Genomic DNA, 9,913 nt, shown 5'->3' on the forward strand with positions numbered 1-9,913 from the left:
GAATCAGACCAGGAAGAGGTGACCTAGACGACTTCTAGGTCAAGACTTGAAGGATGATAGACAGAGGGGAAATGGCAGAGGAGAAGTCTAGGGGTGGGTGTCGCTTGTTAGAGGTGCCCAACACATTACAAATTGGCTGAAGCATAGAAGCCAGGGAGGGGAGGGATGAAGGGGGGTGGGGGGGGAAGGCCAGATTGTAAACAGACTTCAGAGCAGAGCTAGTCAGTGGTGAGTCTAGAAAAGTAACCTGATAGAAAAGTTATTGAAAAATAAGTCTGAAAAGTTTTCATAAAATAATAACTTGTGATTCTTTGAAATTTCATTACATTTCCTTTTTTTTTTTTTGACCTTAACAACATTTATTGGGTTTCTTTGATTGCCTCTGGTCTGACTTCAGAAGGACTCTCTGGGTTCCTCTGGCCTTGTTTTGGGGCTGCTGCAGCTGCAGCTTTTAAGGCCCTTTTTTGCTTCTTCAGCTTTTGAACCTCTTGGAAAACTCAAATGCACAGAGCCTTCTTGGTCACCTAGTGGTGGTGGACTTTTCAGTGGTATGGAGGGGGAAAGGTGTCCTCAATCCCCAACTCCTTGCATGTCTTCTCAAAGACAGGATAGTTGGTCTCACGGAGGTTTCTGAGCATCTTTTGCCTCTTGTCAATGCTCATCAGCAGATAGTGCTTGTGGGCTTTGTCCTTTCAATATTTCTGCCTGTGTTCTTCATAACTGCAGATCTTGACAATCAAGGCAACAATTCGAGCCTCCAAGGAGCTGGTGTCCTTCAGGTTTTCCACAACCTTGTTCATCAACTGCTCTTTCTTGATTTTTAGCATCTCCTTCTTGTTGGCCATTTCCAAAGATAGGAGTCTTTTCACGACATCGTCAACCTTCGCAGTTCCAGGGATGTTCTGGTAGTCCTTCAGCAGCATGGAAAGGGGCGGGTCATCTTCTTGGCTTTGCTGCGTGGTTTCTGGGTGGCATATCTACGGGGGGTCCGGAGGATGAGACCTCCAGGACTTGAGGTCCCACTGGATGGAGAGAAGCTTGGCCCACCCTCCACCCGGAAGCTCAAGGACTGGGGGCTGTGTCACTGCCTGGGTTCAAATCGAATTCAGCACCCTCCACACCGCCCTCAGCATGGTGACTTCTGACCCTCCAAAATTGCATTACATTTCTTGATTCATGAAGATTTAGACTTCACTTAACCCCATCCAATCTCCTCATTTTATAGACAACAAAATTGAAGCCCAGAGAAGTTTACTGACTCCCCCAAGGCCAGCAAGCCTAGTTCTCTAGCACAGGATGAATACTAACATGGCCCTCCTTTCTCTTCCTTGGGGTGCTCTTTACCTATATGCTCATTTTTTGGTTTCTTCAAACTCTAGATTGAATTCTTTCAAGTCCCAAGCCTGTGAATTAAATAATATTTGTGAATTGATTCAATGAGTTACAACAAATTACTTCCTAGATAAGCAAGCATTTTACAAGTGCCCCAAACTTTCCCCAGTTCTGTACATGTTCAATATTTCCAGATTTTTCTCTTACAGTGTCGATTAGAGCTGTGACAAAGGCAAGAGGGTAAGACTCAAACACCTACAAACTCAGTTTCAAAAAGCTTATTTTAAGAGTGCAGTTAAGGTGGCAAATATTAAACACGCTGACTGTTGTAGTTCGATGATTAATGCCACCGATAATAACCAACATGTTTTATTGCATAACTGATAACTTGCTCACACAATGAAGACACTCACATTCTCTAAACTATTCAACATGCCCCAAACTAAATGCCAGCATTTGTTTTTATAGTTTTTGTAATCTCACCTGCTAAGACCCTTATCTTCATAAAACCGCTGAGTTCCTGAATAAATATTGCGCCACATATTTAAATCTTCTGGGGGATTTGATGCAAGTGGTTGCTGGATTTTACATCTCAGAAGCTCATATCTGAAGCAAAAGACAAGCAGAAACATCAGGATTATCTCACCTAATATTATTACCAAAATTCAGGTTGTCTCATGGTACGAGCAGGTGGTGTGTATGTGTAAACATAAAGAAAACATCTTAATATTCTTTTTTTCTGATAATCTTTTTTTTCTGGCACAAGTATCATCTCTGTAGCTAAGTGGAACAATTAGCTCCATTTACATTTTACTATTATCAGTAAAATGATGACATTTAGGTTTCTTCTATGTCAGATTTACCAAAACTTTATTGTCAGTTTCAAACTAGAAGCACAAAAACTTATAAAGTTAGTGGCTTTCTAAGACATCTACCACCAATATTTTATAAACAATGAGAATATTATTGACTTCATGCTGCTAAGTTGCATGAGTCGTGTCCAACTCTGTGCGACCCCATAAATGGCAGCCCACCAGGCTCCCCCGTCCCTGGGATTCTCCAGGCAAGAACACTGGAGTGGGTTGCCATTTCCTTCTCCAATGCATGAAAGTGAAAAGTGAAAGTGAAGTCGCTCAGTCGTGTCCGACTCTTAGCGACCCCATGGACTGCAGCCCACCAGGCTCCTCTGTCCATGGGATTTTCCAGCCAAGAGTACTGGAGTGGGGTGCCATTGCCTTCTCCATATTGACTTCATAGTCTTGGCTAAATGTCGAGTTGTTATAGAGCCATTTTAGAATCACAGTTCTTTTCTTTCATCTATATTCCTGACCATATGCTTTACAAGTTTCCAGACAGTAATAACATACCAAAGAATTATTGGCTAATGCTTTGGAATTTTGAGGTATATTTGTGCAAATGTGTCATTTAGAACATGCATCAAACTTGCTTATCATATAGTAAGAATATACTTTGAAAATGAAGAGACGGATTGTGTAGAGAATCATTAGAGAATACTGATTGTTGTTTCAAGGTTTTTTGTTGTTGTTGTTTAGTCACTAAGTCATGTCTTCACTCTTTTATGATCCCATGGACCACAGCCCACCAGGATCCTCTTTCCATGGGACTCTCCGGGCGAGAATATTGGAGTGGGTTGTCATTTCCTTCTCTAGGGCATGTTCCTGACCCAGGGGTTGAACCCCCGTCTCCTGCACTGGCAGGCAGATTCTTTATCACTGAGCCACCTGGGAAGCCCCTTCAACCATTTTTAGTTCCTACAATATCATGATATTTTTACCATGATAAACTTTTCATCGTTTCATGCATCAAGATACATAAGATGAAACTGTATGAAAGTTATATGCGTAAGGCCGACACAGAGTGTGTAGGGGAGGAAAGGACTGGGAACCTGAGGTTAGCAGATGCAAACTATTATACATAAATTGGATAAACAACCAAGGCCTATTGTATAGCTAAGGAAACTATGTTCAATATCCTGTGATAAACCACAATGGAAAATCATATAAAAAAGAATGCACATATATGTATAACTTAATCACTTTGCAGTCAGCATAAATTAACAAAACATTGTAAATCTACTCTAGGGCAATAAAAAAAAGTCACAAATGTGAATATCCAATAAGAAATTAGTTCTATATTCATATGTGAGGAAGAGCCTCCTTCCTTCCTTCCCAAAGAAAGATCACAACAAAATCCAAAAGCGTCATTGTTGTCTCTTACCTCAAATCAGGTCCGTTTGGCCTGGATGGTGGCTGCCAGGAAATCCCAACATATGATTCACTTAGTGGAACCACGGACAATGGGCCAAGATCCTGCGGCAGGGCGGGAGGGGTGGTCACGTGGGTAGGGAAGCTCTCTGTGCACCCCCCTAGATACCCGTTACCCCCTGAGCAAGCCACAATGGTGACGGAGTAATTAGTGAAAGGAATCAGATGAGTAACGACATGACTTAACACAGAAGAAGTAACATTGGTGATCGTGATGTGAGGGTCAGGCATGCGGATCTCGTAGTTAAGGATGTCTCCATTCAGGATGAGTGGGGGCTTCCAAGTGACCTGAAATAAAAGAAAAATTAGAACCAATGTGACAACATAGGAACAGAGCAACTGCGGAGGTTCACAGGACCCGGCGTTTTCAGCTAAGTCACTGTAGAAATACCCACTTTTGACTTAGCCCTTTACACTAGACAGTAATGAAGAGTTTTCAGATCAATTAGCAGTACACCAGGAGCTAAATGAGATGCTGTTTCCTGGGTTGGGCTGTTAGTCTGGAGACTTTCTAAGACTGTCAGACTAATACACACCTCAGTGATTCATCTCCACCACGGGTGTCCGGAAAGAGGCAGAGCACACACATGGAGAGAATTCACACATCCACACGCATCAGTGCAGCAGCAGCAGGATTTGAGAGTGTCCTTCTTTATAACTCAATTAGACGAAATATCAGAATTCCTTGTTTTGCATTATAAGTGTGTATTCTAAATCTGTCACTATTCTTTTTTTGGATGGTGGTGACGGGAGTGCAGAAATTATCCTTTGCTTTTTCTGAGAATGTGAAATTGAGCTTCTGAATCTCTCTAGTGCATAATGTAGCAAGTGAGGCAATAACAACATATCCTTTTTGCAAAGAGACGTGTGGAGAGCTTTAAAAAAGCAAGCAAAAAATGATCCTGTTTAAGTCATAGACGTGAACGTCAGAAGAAAGAAACAACAATGTTTTCTAATAATGTTTAATATTCTTTTTCTTCTCTGACTAAATATTGTAAGGGGATTGTGCTAACCCACTCACACTCTTATAGGGGGAAAAGACCCTAGAAAAATGCACATAGGTCATTAAAAATCCATTATTTATATGCCATTCTGCTTCGTCTCTTTTTTTCTTGCCTTGCAGTGTTCTTTAAATTTTAGAGTGTATATTCCATCTCCCAAATAGGCTGTAAGCGTCATGAGAACAGAGCCTAAATTGTACAGTTATTTAATGCCAAATACTCAGAGATGGAGTTTAACAAGTAATTCCAGTCATGGCTGATGGCATTATATTTTCCTTAGCATACAGCTATTTTGATAATTTAAACAAGTTTTCCACAAAGTGATATATTGATACCTGCACTTATAGTTCTATACAAATTCAAAGTCTAAAATGTGTAGAATAGAGAAATTAGAACAGAGAAGGATGAACTAAAATTTTCTGTCTTAAAGGAAAAAAGTTTCCTCCAGGAGCAATCTAACCTGAGATTTTCGTAGGGTTCTCTTACTAATTGTTGGAGACAAAATAGATTGAGAGCAGGAGAAGAAGGGGGCAACAGAGAATGAGATGGTTGGATGGAATCACCATATCAGTGGGCATGATTGAGTCTTGAGTAAGCTCTGGGAGGTACTGAAAGACAGGGAAGCCTGGTGGGCTACAGTCCACGGGTCACCAACAGTTGGACATGACTGAGTGACTAAACAACATGTCATTTGGGCAGCTGCTTGATGATTACAGTCCTAATTTATAATTAACAAGGACTTGACATCTACTGAAATTTTACTACATGGCTTGAAGTCATTGCTGATTTTAAAAACTTCTAGGAGAAAAGAGTTCCAAAATGTGCTGGTGAAGACAAGTGTTAGATGTGTTCCTTATGAGCATAGAGAATTTGCCTGGATGGAGGCGAGATCAAAGAGGCCTAAATTAAGCAAAGTTTATAAAGCAGACATAGGGTTCTATTTATTTTGGTGGTACAGTGTTCTTTGTGGGCTTGAGAAGTGAGTCAAGGTCAAACTTACAGGGCTTCCTGGTACTTGCAAATAAAAAATGGAAGGGTTATCACAGCTCAGTTCTACCTGACTCACATGTGGAATGCCACTTGCCTCTGGAACTAGAATATTCTGAGAGTTCAGGTCAAGGCTTGGCAGTCCTTGAAAGAATTCAAACTTCGGATTAGTCTGTGTTCGCAGTTGAGCTGAGAGTGAATTGATTTGGAACTTGGTTATTGAGGCTAAGAAAACATTCAAAAAATAAAAATCTGAATAAGATATCAACCTGCAGAGATTAAGAGATGTGATGTAATGACTCTGAAGACAGTCTGTGTTCTCTACTATAAATGTTTGCATCCAAAAATTTGCTATTTTTCTCACTTAAAAAGTTAAAGGCTTAGGAATATATATCTTTTTGACAGTACTGAGTTGGAAGACATGAGTCTACTTTCACAGAAAATTTTTAGAAGGAATTTAGAGCAAGGTGGAGAAGGCCATTGTCATTATAGTGAGTAGGCTAACAGAAATGGTATCTAATTTGATCATCCTCTAGAAAACATCCTGGAGCTATTACTAAAAATAAATGTGACCAAGCTTTTTAAGGAGCCAGTTAGTGAAATATTGGATTCTATTCTTTCCAATGCTTAAGACTACATTTATTACAGTATGGCCAAATATGTGAGATTAAAACTTTCAGTTTAATTTCCCATGGCTTTTTATTTATCTATTGCTCATATGAAGGATTATAAAATATTCTTGCAGCCCAAAAAAGTCAGACTAAGGACCATGTTCCTGACTTAATAAGCAAAAGATGTTCTCTAAAACAAGACTTACACTGAAATTTTTAAAATAAAGTTTCATTTATGGCTTAGAATAAAATGTTTATTTCAGAGATGCTTTGTTGACCACAAAAGTTTCTTTCGTTTGTGTGGTTCTTAATTGCTTGGATTTCCATTTCTCTGTTTATTTACTATATATTTGAATAAGATAGGACAGGTGGGTAGGTGTTTAAAGAACTATTGACTTTCACCTACTCACTCAGATCTCTGAAGTGTGGCCCTAAACAATTAAGGCACCTGCATGATCCTGGTCATAAACAAAAATTTATGAAGGTGGTTTAGTTGATTGGCTTCAGACTTGAAAAAAGTAACACACAAACATTGTAATTTACTTCTAATTTCTTTAACTTCATCTAATCACATTTTAAAACTACATAAAGCTAACATATATAAAATCGATATATGCTATTATATGAATTTGCTATATGTCTCAGGGAGCTCAAGTCAGGGCTCTGTGACAACCTAGAGAGGTGGGCTGGGATGGGAGGTGGGAGGGAAGCTCAAGAGGAAGGAAACACATGTATACCTACAGCTCATCCATGGCAATCTATGGCAGAAACCAACACTATTGCAATTATCCTTCAAATAAAAACAAAGAAAAAAAGAACTTTATGAATAAGAGTTTTTATGAAGATCGATATAACGGGCTGAGACTGGGCTAAGAATAAGTATCCTTGTTCAATGTGCTAATATTTTATTTTATTTAAAAGTTTTGGATCTATAGCATAATTCTAAAGTAGAGCTTTATTAAACTCTCTTTTACAGGTTTTGGTATTTTTACCAACTTTATACAATGAAATGCATTTTCTTAAATGAATAAATACAACATCAAAGTGTGTGGCTTTCACTTTTTCAGATAATACAACCTCTTTGACATTATATGTTGTTTTCCTTATAATCAAATAAGATATTAATAATATGATGTGCAAGTTTCCCCTTTTTCTTTTTTAAAATTTATTTTATTGAAGTATAGTTGATTTGCAATGTTGTGCTAATTTCTGCTATATAGCAAAGTGATTCAGTTATTCATATATATATATATATTCTTTTTTATATTCTTTTCCATTATTATTATAGGATACTGAATATAATTCCCTATGTAGGACCTTGTTGTTTATGCAACTTTCTCTTCTTAAGGCTCATATTGATGCCAAGTCATAGCTCATCTTTTTACACTTACAAAGATGTTACTTTGGGTTATTTTCCAGTTGGTCTAAGTATGTGACGTTTCCTTGTTTTCCCTATCAGACTGCAAGTTCTTATACGGGGAGTGGTGGTGAAAAGACCAGATGGTGCAAAATGCTAAGAACTAGAGTGAAATGCCAGTCCAGTTCCTGTATTATCTCTCAACCGATCAACTGGTAGTCTTTATTCCTCTTAACCTGACTTGTTTCTCCCCCAAGTTTTTTCATTTCTGAGCATTTTATTTAATTATATTGTTTTGTGTAAAATGTACACTCCATGAAGGTAGAGATTTTGTCTTGTCTTTACCGTGTCCTCAGTGCCTAAAAGAGGCACTCATTAAGATGTATAGATTTTCAATAAATGTTGGTAGAACTGAATTATTATTATTATTGTCAATAATATTATCGACAATTTTCCTCATCCTAATATTTGGAATGATTCCATATGATAAATATTGAATGAACCTTTTACCCAACATATTAAAGACCATGCTTCTGTTCCTCAGATTTTATCCATCTGCAATTTTAATTTTCAAATCTTATCTTCTATAAAAAGAAATCACTGTACCGCTGTCACACTACCTCTGTTTACCAGATAAGTGGTGTCATTAGAACACTGATTCTGGCCATCTGAAGATCTTTCTGAACCTTTCTGAAGGTGAGTAAATAATTCTGAAGCATAAATATGTTGTTTTAATATTATTTAAATACATATAGTATACTACTAGATTCAGCTAAATAATCCTGATGACTCTCTTCATTGATAATTTTTGATTTTCTAGTTATAAAGTTAGGATTAGTAAAAGGTATGAATTTAAAAAAAAAATGACCACTAGAATACGTTGTCTGTATATTCTAAGCACCTTCTTAGAGACTTTTAGATTCCAGGCCTGGTGAGTGTCTGTGAGATTCTGCTCTCAAACCAAACTAAATTGTACTTTAGCAGGTTGACAAGCCATGCACATTGTTTACTTTCTGGATGAGGTTACAAAATCAAAAGAGGAAGGAAAAAAAGGGATGAATGAAAAAGCCAGGCAACTTACTTTGAATACTTTTGATCATCATTTATAAATGCTGAATCACACAGAACTATGCACTGAGCTATTACTTTTCTGAAAATATTTGTCATCTTTCAGATTTGCCTAGCTATTAAATCTTTGTTAGAAAGAATCCAGAAAAAATGTCCATTACCTAGCTGTGCCTTTGTGAAGGACTGTGCTTATGTCACACCATATTGATTGGTACTGCTACCAAAGTTTTGCAAAATTCCCTTAGGATTAAAAAGAAAAGTCATTTCTGGAATGATTAATAACTCTAGGTTTGTTTGGGGTTTTCCTTTGGTTTGTTCTGCTTTTCCTTTGAATGAAGAACAATTCTTAAGATTGCCCAATTCATATAGTAAACACCATACATCATGTCCTTCAAATTGATTTCCTTTTGATGTTTTATCAACAGAATTCTATACATTTGAGATATTTCTATCAAGAAGCTGTGTTGCGCTGACCAATCTCATGCAGAAGCTAATGAAGGCAGACTTTGAAACACAGATTTTAGTATGTAGGTTCAATTAAATTTCTTCAACGATTTACACTATTTAGCATCACCCAGTGTTTGCTTTTCGTAGGCACGAGAGAACACACAACAGGGATTCAAGTAATAATTTCAACAGATGAACTTTGCTGTTATGCAAATGTCCTTTGTTTTGTGCTCTGGTGAGCAAGCTGCTGCACCAATGCTTTTGGCAGTAGTACAAGCCTGAATCCACGGAAGCATGTGTGTATTTACACAAAAGAGGCTTCTAAGCTACAAAACTCCCTCCTGTTTGGTTACACTAATTTCCCTTGAATGAAGTTTGTATGCAAGCCAAAACAATGGTAGTTATCCTAGCCTCTAGAGTTCATTCCCAGCAGAATGAAGTGAATAATTGAACAGTTCCTAAATATCCCCGTAATCTGCTATTTTTCTTTCTTTCCCCCATCCTCTTGATTCTTTGATCATTAAAAAAAAAATCAGAATATTGGTAATTGTAACTTTTGTTAATACGCTAATCCCTTCCCCCGCATTTCCCCACCTCTTCTCATTTTCTGATCTATTTAGATCTGACGTGGTGGTTAAGCTAAGCATCCCAGGGTGGCATTCAAAGGATTTCAGGTGTGTGAGGCAAATGGAAGCGTCTCAACAATATAATTAAGGGGATACAGGGAGAAATGAAAAACTGACATCAAATTTGAGAGAGTTTGGGCCAAAGGCCAAAAACCCAGTTTCTCCAGTGAATGCCTAAAACAACACGTGTGCATTTTGT

The 9,913-nt window shown here is 37.9% G+C and overlaps 1 pseudogene; it reads right to left on the reverse strand.

Moving 5' to 3' along the window:
* Positions 1-359: 359 nt before the first annotated feature.
* LOC109570458 (small ribosomal subunit protein uS15m-like) lies at positions 360-1,133 on the reverse strand (annotated as a pseudogene).
* Between the last annotated feature and the right edge of the window lie 8,780 nt (positions 1,134-9,913).

The sequence above is a fragment of the Bos indicus genome, chromosome 16, assembly GCF_029378745.1.
Source record: "Bos indicus isolate NIAB-ARS_2022 breed Sahiwal x Tharparkar chromosome 16, NIAB-ARS_B.indTharparkar_mat_pri_1.0, whole genome shotgun sequence".
Classification (NCBI taxonomy): Eukaryota; Metazoa; Chordata; class Mammalia; order Artiodactyla; family Bovidae; genus Bos; species Bos indicus.